This window comes from Magallana gigas, chromosome 1 (assembly GCF_963853765.1).
Source record: "Magallana gigas chromosome 1, xbMagGiga1.1, whole genome shotgun sequence".
Taxonomy (NCBI): Eukaryota; Metazoa; Mollusca; class Bivalvia; order Ostreida; family Ostreidae; genus Magallana; species Magallana gigas.
In genome coordinates this window covers 34,709,968-34,726,184 of record NC_088853.1, presented here as the reverse complement: position 1 = coordinate 34,726,184, position 16,217 = coordinate 34,709,968, and the positions used below count along the sequence as shown (strand labels likewise).

Below are 16,217 nucleotides of genomic sequence, written 5' to 3'. Positions count from 1 at the left end.
TGTGTTTCTGTTTCGGCAGTCAAGATTGTTTACAGGCGGCAAATGAAAAACGAGAAAATGAGATATTACAAATCTTGATAACTAATTCCCAAAGTATTGTAAATAATCATCAGTTAAACTCTTTATTAATAAACAGAAGAAAAGGAAATCTTTACGCCTGTATTATATTTTATATTATTTGTTGAATGTAAACGTATACATTGATTAAGTGGTATAAGGTAGTTTTAAATTGATATAATGAGCTTTGGTTATTATCATTTTTTATCATTTTTTTTAGGGAGAATAGATGTGTTGGAAAAAACAACAGTGCCGTTACATTTGATAGGTAAGCTTTTTATCGTTACAATTAATTTCTTTAAGAATTGTGAACAGAAAATCCAGGTGAGAAATACCATACACATGTATGGTGACACTGACAAAACTTTTAGGCCAGTTGAATCATTCAGGTGACATATTGCAATGGGTATTAGTCTAGTCGTGTCCGTCGTCATGTGTTAAACATTTAAAATTCTTTATAGTTCCTTCTAAATATCTGAAAGAAAAAACTGGAAACATGGTTGTGTAGATTATGAAGCTGTACTCCAAATATGTAAAATTTCAGGGTAGGGACTTCATTGTAGTTGTGCAGCTTTATTTGTACAGACAGTGCCTTTACATGTAATAGGGAAGTTTTTTTTATCGTTACAATTAATTTCTTTAAGAATTGCAAACATAAAATCCAGGTGAGAAGTACCATAAACATGTATAGTGACAGTGACAAAACTCTTAGAACAGCGGAATCATTCAGGTGACATATTGCAGTGGGTATCAGTCTAGTCGTGTCCGTCGTCATGTGTTGAAAATTGTAAATTCTTTATAGTTCATTCTAAATATCTGAAAGAAAAAGTGAAAACATGGTTCTGTAGATTATGAAGCTGTACTCCAAATATGTAAATTCCAGGGTAGGAACTTAACACAATGGTTTTCTAGGTGTACTCGCTTTGCTGAGGTACCGGGGAATAAAGGATTTTCAGGGACAGGAAATAAAACCAAAAAATAAAGTCAAAATATAATGTTTATTAATTTAGATTGCAAATGTCAAAAGGTGTAAATTCACAATAAAAACAGTTCTTAAAATTGACAAAGAAAAGAACATAAGATAAAAATATATTTACCTTCAAAAAAAAAATAAACATTAAAATAGGGCCGAAATATAATGTTTATCAATTTTGATTGCAAATGTCAAAAGGTGCCAATTTGCGTTTGTATTGTGATTTTATTTCGTCGGTAATTACAAAATCACGCCCATAAAGTTAATCCCTACACATAAAATATAATTGGTTATTTAAATACTTATGGGCGTGGATATAAGTGGAACGAACAGGTAACAATCATTATAATTAGCGTTAATAACCACTGTTCAAATTATGTAATTAAAACGCTCACAGGTGACAGGTAAGATGTCAAAACAGGTTGAATTATGTAATTAAAATACTAAGCGGTCCCGTGAAGCTTATTTAAATCTGCTCAGTCCGATTTTTTGTTATCCCAGTATTATTTTTTTCCCATACAAACAAATTATCTTAGAAAGTTATGGACTATTTACACGAAAAGCTATTTACACGAACAAAATCGGTCTCCTTTCAAAGTTAAAAATATTCAAAGTAAATAAAAATAATTTCTTTTTGGGCAAACGAAAAAACAGACCAAAGTGCATCACGGGAATTATTAGAAAAGGAAACCGTTTGGTTTCGTCCCCCGAATGATTGGGGTAATTCCAACCCGCATGCTATGCATCGATTGTAAAGAAACCAAACATCAGAAATATTAGCGAACAAAACGTATACATGTTTATCTGTAGCTTGTCTGATTATTTCGACCTTTATTTAATGCGATGTCTAAGTCGTAATACAACCATACCCGTCTCGTCGTCAGGGGTAAAATTTAACATGAAACGAAATAACGCGGTATCCCTTTATGTCGTTTGTTTGTTAGCAAATTTTGTACGTATTTTTCTTCATTGAAATTTGGCTTAATTGACTAGAAAAAACTACTGCAGTGTCTATTATTTTACATATACTTGGCATAACCATCGTTTAAGAGCGTGCAATAAATTTGATATAAAATCAAGCAGCTTTAACAATTGACGTTAATTTGTGATTTTCAGAAATAAGTATTTAAAGATTTCGAAAAGTAATATTAGCTCATTATTAAGTAAAATCATTATTGCGACATTTGAATATTTTACTTTTTTTCCGAATCTTTTTCATTTTAAAAACGTATGTACGAAATAATTTATCTACAAATTTAGAACATACTCTATTAAAATAGCATTTGATATGAATGATATATACACAAAATATACAGGGTAAGTGATATAAAAGAATATAAACAAAATATAAATATATCCACGGAGCATACAATCCTGTGACAGTTGTGCAGTTTTAGTGTACAGACGGTTGATAAATATGTTAACTTTGTCTGTTGAGTAAATACTTACTGCATATATAGGGGAAAAACCCAGATAATTGTTTATATAATGTCAAAATGTAGTTTATGAGATTAGATCATATATGTTGTGCTCACTTCGTTATTACTTCACAATTCATTTAAGTTATCTTTTCCTGTACGTTTTAGGATTTGCGTTGGAAAAAAAGTATTGACATTAATAACATTAAATAATTTTAAAAGTTATTCTGACACATTTTTTAACCATTCATTAATCACCGTTTTAAGATGAACTACCGGCACTCCTGATACAGCCAATTCGTCGGACAAGGAAGAACTCAGACTAATTATCTAAGGAAATGGCATTATAAACATTGGAGTTAAGGGGAAATTGATCTCATAACGGTTCATTGTTCCATGATGTTATAATGAAACAACAATAGAAGAAACAATATTTAAGATTTTATAATAATTAGATGATATCCAACACAAGCGCGGGGATTAACACTTAATACATTAATATGATACAATGCTTAGTATGTTGAACCATATTTTCAGCCTTGATAAATCCCTGAGACTGCTGTTCAAATTTGGATGATTTTTAAATTTACACACGTACATGATCGGTCATCAGAATAAGCATCGTAAAGCAAAGCTATGAGTAATGCATCAACTCCTTCGGCGCATTCCAAACGGCAGATATACCATTTACTGACTAAGTACATCACTGGCTATCTAGTTACCAAAACATTTACAAAAGTCGCTTAAACATACTATTCTGTGTCGACATATCAACTTTTTTCGTCCACGATCGCATCTCCTTGGATGGTTATGTCCAGTTGCATATTCCAGCGATCTCACATAAAAACTAGATTTATTAGGAGTTTTTCTGCACAGTGAATAATATCACAAGCTATCGCATGTATTTTCCTTTCGTTTTCAATTCAGCCGGTTTTGATTTTAACTCACTATTTGTGTTTAATACATTAAGTTTAGCTGAATAGCTCTGCGTCAGCTGTAGGCGCATCCATTTTGAATATTGTTGCTGTTGGTGTCTTGTATTCGTACGCAACGCTTCATTTACATTATTTACAAAAGTTTTTCGGTCATTTTTTTCTTTGATGCGTCGATCAATAGAAAAATTGTTATCTTCATTTCTTAAATCAATATATTAAACTCCTAAGGCTTCATGTGCAGAAAACACTAGTACTACAATTACATGTATGTTGGGTATGTTCTGACCAGGGCCACGGAATGATAAAAAAATTGGTACTTTTTTTTAACTTATTAGGAAATTTATTTTCGGGTAAATTATATAATTAGTAAATTCAATTCAAAATCAACGCAAACTCTCTCTCTCTCTCTATCTCATTATCATTTTGTTTTTATTTCTAAATATCTATATAACCTCCTACATCGATAGAAAACACATTTACATGTTCTGACCATGGCGGCGGATTTTTGTTCACTAGCAATTGAAAAAATTATCGTTCATATTCTCAACTTTGCAGTAAAAAGGGGTTATGAAAATCAGATATCACTGAAATTGATTATGAGAATTAACCATCAGTTTAAATTCAATTTAAGAGCCCACCCTTTTTAAACCTTTATTTTGCTATTAATGGGAAATTAGAAAAGGTATAACCAAGAACTGGGTTAAAAACAAAAACGTGCTCTATCCTAACATGGCTGCTTATAAATTCTACATTCTGACTGATTTACTGGTTTAAGTGTACACCTATATGTTTAGATATGTAAAATAAAATGCTTAACATCATGGGCCGCGTTTGATCTTAGTTTGTATTATATTGTTAGTTTTTTTTTGTTTTTCACTAAGAATCATTCGATTCATATATTTAAAATAGAGTACATATATATGTAGACAATTTTACTCTATAAATCACTCTATATTGTATGTTTTATATCTGTTTTTGAAACGTTAGGGAGTAGCGATCATTATTTAAGTATCCATAAATTATTAACTAAAACACATGATTTCTAAAGTTACAATAACAGTGTGTCTTGAAATTTAGCTCTGTTGAGTGGAAAGATTGATTATAGTTCAAAATATAACACATGTGATTTCAATTGTCGAACTAAGAAAATAATATTGAACAAGGGCACCGCTTAGCGACATGAGTTATTGTGTGAGGCATGCATTTTTAGGAATATATAGTTATGTAAATAAGGAGACAACATTCTACCAACCCTCCATTACTACAAAAACTACTTTTCTTTACCAATACTAGATCTAAATCCAAAACAAAATATCAAGTTGTTGATTTTAACTGCTTACTTTCACTTTGGTTCCGCAGAAAAGAAGCGGAATAAGTAATTGTCAAGTCGTACATAAAATATGTTTAGCTGTTTTTTAACGAAAAAAGTGTGAAGCAAAGTTATATTATTCATTTTAATTTTATCTGGTTTATTTCTTTCTTTAACGTATGAACTTTGTTTACTAATTGATATTAACTCCTCATCTCTGACCTAAATTGTATTTGTTATGAAACATAGTGAGGAGTTATTTCAAAGAGAGGAGTTGATTTTATTATTAGGAGTGAATTATGCACGTGATTGAGGAGTTATTTTAGAGACGTTATATATAAAGGGAGATTGGCTGAAGTTCAGTGCGGGTGGTTTTATTTAGCAGAGTAGTAGGTTAGAATTGCACAAGTTTTGAATGATTTATACATATGTTTCTTGGATTATTACCTTTTATTAAAATTGTGAGAACAACGCTGACTTATTCTTTAAAAAGGAGAAACGTTGAGAAAATAGAAACGCTACAAGTGGTGGCAGCGGTGGGATTCAATTTTAATATTGGTAATTATGGATTAAAGTGAAAATCTTTAAATTATTTGATTAACTTTTGACGTGTGGAATTATTATTATTTTTGGAGGGATTTATTAATGCATAGTGCATAGTGATGGATTATCAAGGACGACAAAGATTTGTGAACTATTATGACATTGTAGAAAATGGAAATCTTATTCTCCTTGGACAAATTAACGTAAGTGACCGACGAGAGTGTCCCAATTGTTTTGTTATGTTCAAGAACAACGAGAATCGTCACTACATTATTACAGCAATCGGAAAGAAAAGTGAATTTTACAAATGTCCGTTCTGTGGCTGCAGAATTAAAGCATTTACAGAAACACGTGTGGCGTACCGATAAACTTTCTGTGAATTCTTTCTAGATTTAGTTGTTTGAATAGTAGTAGAACTTAGCAAGCTGGATATTTTTGTAAGTGCTGTTTTAGTGACACATGTTGTTTTACTTTGTTTGTTGCATATGCAACCAGAAAATAGTGACATGATGACTACGCCTCGAGGAACAACAAATATTCCGCAATCTTCACCGCGTACTGCCGTGCGTCGGAACTTGTTAACGGAATTCAATGAAGTTGATTCTCCTGTGTGTCCGATGTACAGAGAAGATTTGAATACCCCCTGTGTAGAAACAGAACTAGCAACAACCGAAGGTACCGCATATGTGAGCAATTCAACAGGATGGGGACAACTAATAGGATTTTGGTTCGGAGTGATTCCTATCTTTACAACTCTGTTGTATGTTGCCTACCAGTTCTTTCCTGGAGGAATAGTAATGTGGGCTACACGAGAACTGATCATTGTGTTAATGTTTGCGATTACTTTTGTGATATTAATTAGTGTAGTGTATAAATGCTGGAAATCAACTGGAAGATCAGGTGGAGGATATCGACAACGTTCCGTGCGGGGTGCGACTCCAAGAGGTAGAAGTGATTTTCCGGCAACTCCAGAAGTTACTAACCAGACTGAAAGTAGTGTCAACATTCCAGTCAAAAGGACATTTTCCGGAGATGGATCGACTACCTGGACTGAATTCTTCAGATATTTTGAGAACGTTGCTAATTTAAATCAGTGGACTGTACAAAGAAAGAGGGGTGTGCTGTTAACTACTTTACGTGGCCAAGCAGAGACATATGCTTATGGACTTCCAGACAACACCATGGGAAATTATCAGCATTTGACAGAAGCTTTAAATCAGAGATTTGGATATACAGCTCTGAAGGATAGTTACATTGCTGAAGCAAAATTACGCCGAAAACACGTTAATGAGACATTTAGAGATTATGGACAAGCGATTGAAGATTTATTCAGAAGAGCTTATCCTGGAAACAGAGCATGCGTCGATGAAAACAGTTTAAAAACGTTTCTGGATAACTGTTCTGAAAATGAGGAGTTCCGAATGTCAGTTAAGAGGACGAGGCCGAAAACAATTCAGGAGGCAGTTACATCAGCCATGCAAGAAGAGTGTATTCGGTTAGGCGAGGAACGGTCATTGAAAAATTCTAAGACAGTTAGAAGGGATATCTACACAGTCAACCCAAAACAACTATCCCGTGGAATTGATAAAAGTTATCAAAATGGAAAGAATTATAACACCAGAAAGAGATGTTATACCTGTGGATCATTAAGTCATTTGAGAAATCAATGTCCTAGTACAAATTCATTTGCAAGGAGGGAGAATGGCGGAGCAGTTCCCCAGGGAAAAGACGCGCCGCCGAGGCAGTAGGCCATGCGTCGGACGGCTACATAGACTGGCCTGGTGCTAATTCTGATAACGATTCTTCATCTTCTAATTATCAAAGAACCACAACTAATGACAAACTCGTTGATGATGAAAATGGAAGATATGTGACAGAAGAATCTGAAGATTTCCCATCTTGTTATAAAATAAATGCAAGTAAAAACAAGAGAGGATTCTACGTTGATGGACTGATACAAGGTACATTTGTTACGTGGAAGGTAGACACTGGAGCGAAAAATACCTTCATAACAGAAGATATATTTAATAAAATTCCTCCAGAAAATCGACCAGTGCTGGAGCCAGCTAGAAAGAAGTTTGTGACTGCAAGTGGCCAAGATTTATATGTACTAGGAACAGCGCATATGACGTTAAACTTTGATGATTTTGAAACGGATTTAAGGGTATTCGTTGGTAGAGTTTCTCAGAATTTATTAGGAGCAGATTTTTATTCATATTTTAGATGTAATTGGGATCATGAGAATGGGGGATTGTTTGTTAAAGTTCCTGGTAATAATGCTTGTCTTAGACGTACCAACTGGATAATAGCAAGTCAGGACATTTCTGTGCCACCAGGACACGAAGTTGTTATCCAAACGGAATTCACTTACCCGGAGAACAGTGAAGGAATACCAGTTGTGTTATCAGAGTTTCTGCATAAACATAAGTTGCTGGTTGCAAGAACTCTGTTAAACGCAAGAACATTTAACGGATATTTAAGATTGTTTAATCTGGGAAGAGCAGTAGTGACAGTAAAACGCAATGCTAGAATAGCAATATTTTCTCCTGTTATTAAAGTTTCTAATAGTGAACGCCTGAATTCAGAGGAAGTTTATTTAGTGGAGGAAAAGAATCCAAAGGAATTACCTGCTCATTTAATTCCTGTGTATGAAAAAGGTCGGATTTACCTCTCTGATCAAGAGGCAAGTTTATTTAAGAAGTTTCTGCAGAAACGCGTTGCTACATTTGCTGATCCTAATGGACGCTTAGGACAGACAACTTTAGGAGAACATCATATTGTTCTGAATGACGAACGACCTTTTAAGGAGGCATCGCGGAACATGCCTTTATTTAAGCGTGATATTCTGAATAATGAGATTCAGAAATTGGAGGACTTGGGAATAATAGAAAAATCCCATAGTCCGTGGTCATCTCAGCTTGTTTTGGTGCAAAAGAAAGACAAAACATGGCGCGTATGTGTGGATTATCGGAGACTCAATTCGAGAACGATAAAGGACGCATATCCAATACCAAGAATAGATGACAACTTGGACGCTTTAGTTGGATCGATGTGGTTTACCTCCCTAGACTTAAACATGGCGTATCATCAAGTACCGATGTCGGAGAGAGATAAGGAGAAAACAGCATTTGCGACTCCCAGAGGAGGACTTTACCAATATAGCGTTATGCCGTTTGGGTTGTGCAACGCACCGGCGACATTCCAAAGGATAATAGAAAAAGCTCTTTGTGGATTACAGTGGAACATTGCTGTTTTATATCTTGATGACATTATTGTGTTTGGAAAAAGTTTTCAAGAACATTTAGAAAATCTTAATCAAGTTTGTGACAGACTGGACTCAGCAAACCTAAAATTAAAGCCATCGAAATGCTTTTTCTTCAGACAGGAAGTAGAATTTCTGGGACATGTAGTTTCAAGATATGGTGTGCACACAGACCCGAAGAAAATAGAAGCAATTAGGAACATACGAATTCCTAAAAACGTAACAGATTTACGAAGATTTTTAGGAATTATGTCATATTACCGGAAGTTTGTCAAAGGATTTGCAGAAACAGCTAAGTGCCTTCATGCTTTAACTAAGAAAAATGGAGTATGGAACTGGACGCCGGAATGTGATCATGCTTTTCACGAACTTCGAGATAAGCTTATACATTCTCCTATACTTGGATATCCAGATGTAGATGGTGGACCATTTGTGCTAGATACAGATGCTAGTAATGATGCGATTGGTTGTGTTTTGTCACAAATTCAAAATGGTGAAGAAAAAGTGATGCAGTATGCCAGCCGAACTTTGAATTCCCATGAGAAAAACTACTGTGTAACGAGAAAGGAAATGTTGGCTGTTGTTTTTTTTATAAAACATTTTAAACATTATCTTCTTGGACGGGAATTTATCTTACGTACTGATCACGGTTCCTTAACCTGGTTACATAGGTTTAGAGATCCAGATGGCCAAGTCTGTCGGTGGTTACAGCAGTTATCGGCGTTTGATTTCAAAATTATTCACCGACCGGGAAAACGTCACAGTAATGCAGACGCTTTATTGCGTTTACCGTCAAATTATGCAAACGACAGTGAAGAAGTTTGTAGACAGTGCAATCGAAAATTAAGTGACATTTATGATGGAAAGCAGCAATCGCATATACACGAACTAAGGAAAGATATCAGTGAAAGTGGAATATGTGACCAAGAAAATATAATTTGTAATATTGTGAATTTATTTAGTGAGGACCATTGTTCTGAAGTAAAAAGCAAGAAGAAAGGACGCACGGAAAATAGACCAAAGCGAGCCATAAGTGTTGAGATGCCAGTAAACGAGTTATCGTACGAGAACATACGTAAGGCACAAGAGAATGATGACGGAATATTTCCTATTTTAAAGTTGCTTAAAATGGGAAAAGACAAACCCTCGTACCAGGACATTTCACATTTACACCCAGAGTGTAAATTTTGGCATGCACGTTGGGAATTGTTACGAATTCATAATGATGTTTTGTGTATTCTTTGGACAGAAAAAGATGAAAATAGACTGCGTATTTGTACTCCGAATAGACTTCGCGAGGATGTAATGTGGTATTTACACGATGCGCCTACCTCAGGACATATGGGAATTTACAGAACGCAGCAAAGAGCTTCATTTTCATCATATTATTGGCCGGGGATGAGACAAACTGTTCGTGATTATGTGAAGTCCTGTGAAGTATGTGAAGAACGGAAAAATCCTGGAAGAAAAAGACGACATTATATGGAAACCTATACCGTTGGTGGAAAATTTGAAAGAGTTGCAGCAGATATAGCAGGACCATTTCCTAAAACCGCAAATGATAATGTGTACATTTTAGTTATATCGGATTATTTCAGTAAATTTGCGGAAATATTTCCGATACCAAATATGGAAGCAAAAACGATAGCTAATGTATTTTTCCGGGGCTGGATAAAAAGATACGGATGCCCATACGAATTTCACAGTGATCAAGGTGTACAGTTTGAAAGTTTAGTATTTAAACATTTGTGCTCTATGTTTGACATAGCGAAAACAAGAACAACTGCATTCCATCCAAGATCTGACGGAATGGTAGAACGACTCAATCGAACAATTAAAGATATGTTGTCTAAGTATATAAATGTGAAACAAACTGACTGGGACGATTATATTGATTGTGTTGTGATGGCATATAACTCATCAGTTCACGAAACGACTGGAATTACGCCTTTTCGCATGATGTTTGGTTCGGAGATGACTATACCCGTAGATTTACAAACGGAATCTCTGGAAATCGGAAAAGGAGAGAAAATATCGGAAACAAAATATGTGAAAAATTTGTGCAAAAATTTGGAGCTTGTACATAAATTCGCTAGAGAGAGAACTTCGGGAGCAGTGTGCAGACAAAAGAGACATTATGATAAAACAGCTGTGCGGAAAACTTATAACGAAGGTGATATTGTACGGAGATTTCAGCCCAAACAAATTGTTGGCACAAAACTTAAATTAGCTCGAAACTGGACTGGACCATGGATTATTACGAAAAAATTAAGTGATGTGTTGTTTGAAATTAAACATTCGAGAAAATCTAATCCCGTCATTGTCCATGCTGACAATATAAAATCATTCCAGATACGAAAAACAGCAGAGTTAAAACTGAAACACCTCCTCAAATTCAAAGAGATGCCGAGCAAAACTGTCAACACGCCTGAGCTGGATCCCTCCTCAAATTCAAAAGATGCCGCCGAAACACCGCGCGTGGGAAAAGCTAACGCGCCAAAGACAAACCCGAAGTTGTGTATTCCAATTCAAGATCCTCCTCGAACTGACCAACCACGTGATCAACAGACCGTGGGTATGCCTAAGAAAACTATGCGGGGAAGAGTCATTCGCAAGCCAAAAAGATATTATGAAGACTATATTATGTGATAAATGTGGAATTGTTTTTACCAGATTGGATAATTTTAAAAGACATTTCAACCATCAACACAAAGAAAATGTAAACTTATTTCAGTGCATGTTTTGTGATAAAGTTTTTAAGCGAAGAGAAAATCTGCGTAGACATTTTCACAATAGACATTATGATTACGATGAACAGCTGATAAATGATTTTGATTTGTGTTTTTGAACTGTTTATTCCAAAAATCATGGATTTTAACCACAGAATTATTAAAAACCCGGATTACAGTGACATTTCGTCAGATGAGAATGAAGATGACTTTAATCAAGATAGTGACACTATTGCTTATTCTAACGATGAAAAATCTATGGATTTCATCATGATATCAGATGAAGAAGAAGACGATCAGCAGGAAGTGTACGAAGATACTCGTGAGGTTGTTGTGACACGATCAGTCGAACTAAGTATGACCAGTGTTTCGGTTATAAAAGATGGTGAGGTGATCAATGAACAAAGAACGATGGACATTAATGTTTGCGAAAACTTAGATAGAGAAAGTGCGAACATTTTAGCGCAAAGAACTTTGGAGGAAATATCAATTTTCCTAGCGGAACTAAAGAGACGGAATTCAAATCCCGAGTGACATTTTGTATATATGTATATATATTAGACTATTTTTAGTAATTGTATAATATTTTGTTTTGTTTTGTTTATCAATGTTTATTATTGTTTTGTCGGAGTCAAAACTTGTGCAGGGGGGAGTGAAGCAAAGTTATATTATTCATTTTAATTTTATCTGGTTTATTTCTTTCTTTAACGTATGAACTTTGTTTACTAATTGATATTAACTCCTCATCTCTGACCTAAATTGTATTTGTTATGAAACATAGTGAGGAGTTATTTCAAAGAGAGGAGTTGATTTTATTATTAGGAGTGAATTATGCACGTGATTGAGGAGTTATTTTAGAGACGTTATATATAAAGGGAGATTGGCTGAAGTTCAGTGCGGGTGGTTTTATTTAGCAGAGTAGTAGGTTAGAATTGCACAAGTTTTGAATGATTTATACATATGTTTCTTGGATTATTACCTTTTATTAAAATTGTGAGAACAACGCTGACTTATTCTTTAAAAAGGAGAAACGTTGAGAAAATAGAAACGCTACAAGTGCTCAACTAATTGACTTGAAAATAGATAGGATTTGTCCTTTTACCATGACAAATAAGTGTACGAAGTTTTATAAATATCCGTGCAAGTGTTTTCTTTTAAACGTGCTTCCCAGCTTAACACACTGTATACATGTACACAAGCACACGCACAGCAGCGATGTTACAAGTTGCGCGATGGGATAAAAAAACACCCAGTCAAATCTTACACAGGGGATTTTGGGGGCATACACAGGGGGGTACAGTGGCTTACAGGGCATGACAGGGGTGACAGTGGCACACATGGGGTGTGTACTAAGGCTGACAGGGGATTACAGGGTGTACACGGGCTAACATTGGGTGCACAGTCAGGAGATGACAGGGAAAACACAGGGGGTGACAGGGGAAGACATTTTCATACGGACAGGGTTTTTTTTTTTAGAGCCAGTAGTAGATTGTGTATCATTTTTTTAAGCGAGTAACAGTTTATTAGCATTTTTTATCCAAAAATTAAAAAAAAATATTTACAATTTTTGTTTTGATTTTCATATGTTTTTTTTTACCAAAAATATTACTAAGTTTATATGGTCATCTTTGAAATGTATTTAAAGATGAATGATAACTGTATTATGCATAATTGATACCAAATACTTAGCCTGTTCAAAGCTTAAACGGTGTTTCTTGTTTCTGTCAAAAAATACAAAAATGATATAAAACAAGCATTCTGAGAGTATTGCATAAGCAATACACGTCCCCTACCGGTAACCCCTTTGATTGGGAATGGCAAAAGTTTTAGACCCTGTATATTAAATATTCCCTATCATAAATGTAGTAATTGTATAGTATAAAAAAACATGAAAAATTATTATAATAAACAGCAAACAATCTCAGAAATTCATTAAAAAAATACAATTTGAAGCAAAGCAAATTCAGAAGTCTAGTCTATCATTCAACAGCCCAAACCCGATAACGAACCCGATTGTAATAATGATAAAACCCTGCCGTTAAAATTTACACAATACTTGACATCATTTTACAGAACTTATTTGTTTGTTATTAGACATGATAAATGTAATGATACAAATAATGCACGATGTTATTTATTATTTTACTGACCACATAATGTCCTCGTTCATTTAGTACACACCGAGCCCGATAATTAAAAAAATTGGAGTGAAAAAAATTAAATTTCTTGAAATTGTGTTGACCAGACGCTACAAAAGTATAAACTTGGTCTGCTGTTTGATATTTTGAAGCTGCTCAGCAACTTTCACATCATTCTTCAAACGCATGCAGAAAAAAAAACAACGGAAAACTGAAGTGGGACAGACAGACGGACAGACAGACAGACGGACTGACGGACGCAGAGGAAAGCTATAGTCCCCTCCGGTGAAACCGGTAGGGGACTAATAACTTTAACCGAACTGAACTGAATAACTATAGGTGTCATTTTTGTATAATCATTTCTCAAAAATGATTCTTCATCAATTCCTTAAATAGTGCATAGGTGTGTCAAGCCACCTTAACCCTTCTACAAATAATTTAAAATTTTATGGCTCAAGAGATAAACTAAATACATGGGTACGATATGCATACAGCTTTCTACCTAACATGTGAAAGTCATGGCTTGGTGAGGGGTTCAGCCGCTAGTCCTGGACTAATACTACCTTATAGTGAAAATGTATTAAATCTTAGAATATCTTGTTCTCTTTATCCACAACAGGGATTGATAAAGTACATGTATAGTCATGCGCGAATCTAGGGGTGTGGGGGGGGGGGGGTCCGGACTCCCCTGTAAAATTCAAATTTCTTTAAATTACATTATAAAAATAACAAAAATATGCCTCGGACACCCCCTGGCAAACTCAAATAACCGTTGGAATCCCCCGCCTCCTGGAAAAATTTTCTGGATCCGCGCATGATGGTTAAAATATTCATAAAACCTTCTACCTTAATTGTGAAATCCATGACCACTGGCTCAGGGGTTCAGTGTGCATGTGGCCAATATGACCACAAAAGTGAAATTACTGCATTTTTCAACAATTTTCTTTGTAATTTCACAGTCGTGCGAGATAATCTGTATTGTTATTTGTTCATATTAGAGTATTTGTTTACTGTTTTTAAATTGCACATGTATAATTAACTACTGACGAAGGTATAACAGGTTTTTTTTTTATCAAACGGTCACAATGTTTGGTACCTGGAGCGAAAATAAAACTATTTTATCTTCTTCCACTTCTTGCTCTTCAAATGCCCCAAAAATAGACCAATTGACAGGACCATTTAAGGGATGTTTTACTAAGGAGGCCGCCAGGGCATGTAGGCCTCTTGTGTTATTCTTTACAACTTTTTTCAGACACGATCATATTCTATCTTGATTCATACAAACTCGTTACTCATGCGTTGCTACCAAAGCGACTGTTTGTCGTAACTATCAGTATAATCAAGAGTATACTCAATCTGCCCTACATTGTTTTTTTTTATTAATGTTTCTCTACCTTGCATTTCACCTTAAACATATTTTTATCTATTTTTTTTTAAACTCAAGATTTACAATTTGATAACTCGTAATTTAAAAACACAAATATTATTTTTAGGGTATTGGAACAGGCAAATTTCTAAATGGAAAGATGACGACAAAATGTTTTTAGAAACGCATAACTTTACAGCAATGCTAAAAAAAGTTAGAGACCAACCGTACGTGACATTCGTTGGAGCTACGGGTTCAGGTAAAACGGCAACAGCTCATCACATCGCCCTAATACTGCAACGGGAAGGGTACCAATGCTTACCAATAACCGAATCAAGCAAAATTGAGGAATATTGTGATCCAGAAAATAAACAAGTGTTTGTTATAGATGATGTGGTAGGCTCTTTGGGGTTTGATTGGAGTTCTTTTTCTACTTTGACAAAATATAAAGAAACACTTATCAATCCGTCAATGCCAAAAACAAAAGTTCTTATGACGTGTCGAGAAGTCGTGTATAGAAATAAACAAGCATCAAACTCTTTTTTAACTAAAGAGGAAAATGTAGTTTTACTACAAAGTACGGAAAATGCCTTAAATGAAAACGACAAACGTGAATTACTGTCACGGTATCAGTTAGGAAAAGATTTCCTATGCAAAGTTGAGCTGGGATCAACATCACCTATGTTTCCATTGTTATGCAAGCTCTTTTCAAAAAACGACGAGTATAGTGGATACGGTCGATTATTTTTTACATCACCCGTCCCTTATATATTAAAAGCTTTAGATGAAATGAAAGCGGGAAGCGTGATCCATTATGCGTCATTGGTTTTGTTGATGGCTTGGCAAGGCCCACTCTCGATAGATTCGTTAGAAGATTCAAAAAGTTCTGAAAAAAAAGATTTTGAGGAGAAAAAATGTGAATTTCTAAAGGCATGTGAAGTTAGCAGTTTGACAGAGAACTTTATATTCGTGAATGCTTTGTCAGAAATGGAAGGAACATACACCGTAAAGAATGACAAACAAATCAATTTTATTCACGATTCCATGTTTGAAATTATAGCATATCATTTCGGTCGACATTTTCCAGAGGTGATTTTGGAGAACTTGAATAATGATTATATTGCAAATTATATCCAGATAGACACGAGCAACAGTAGAAAAAGGAAAAGAGAAAGCGAAGAAGAAACAGATCAAACCGTTAAAGGCAACCATTTAGTTACGGAACAAAAATCTGTTAATGATTTGTGTATAAAGTTGAAGGAGTCACTATGCCCAATGCTTGCTAAACATTGGTATAGTGCCGCATTAGCGAGGGATTTGTTTGCAGCTTTTGGAAATGTATCTCTGAAACACCGATATGTATTTCAGCCTTTCATAAGGATGATTGAAGACCATCCGTATGACATGCTTCATTACATATTTCTTGAGAGCTTGGAAAATGATAATTTTGTGTATATCACAGTCTATGGTTCCCTTTTAAAGAATAT

At 34.8% G+C, this 16,217-nt stretch overlaps 1 long non-coding RNA gene across 1 annotated transcript in view; it reads left to right on the top strand.

Moving 5' to 3' along the window:
• Window positions 1-15,892, top strand: part of LOC117687039 (uncharacterized) — a 43,691-nt gene extending 27,799 nt beyond the window's left edge. The window contains exons 4-5 of the long non-coding RNA XR_010707753.1: window positions 278-325; window positions 14,858-15,892. This is a non-coding gene — a long non-coding RNA (uncharacterized lncRNA). The remainder of the gene's footprint in view (window positions 1-277; window positions 326-14,857) is intronic.
• Window positions 15,893-16,217: the final 325 nt, after the last annotated feature.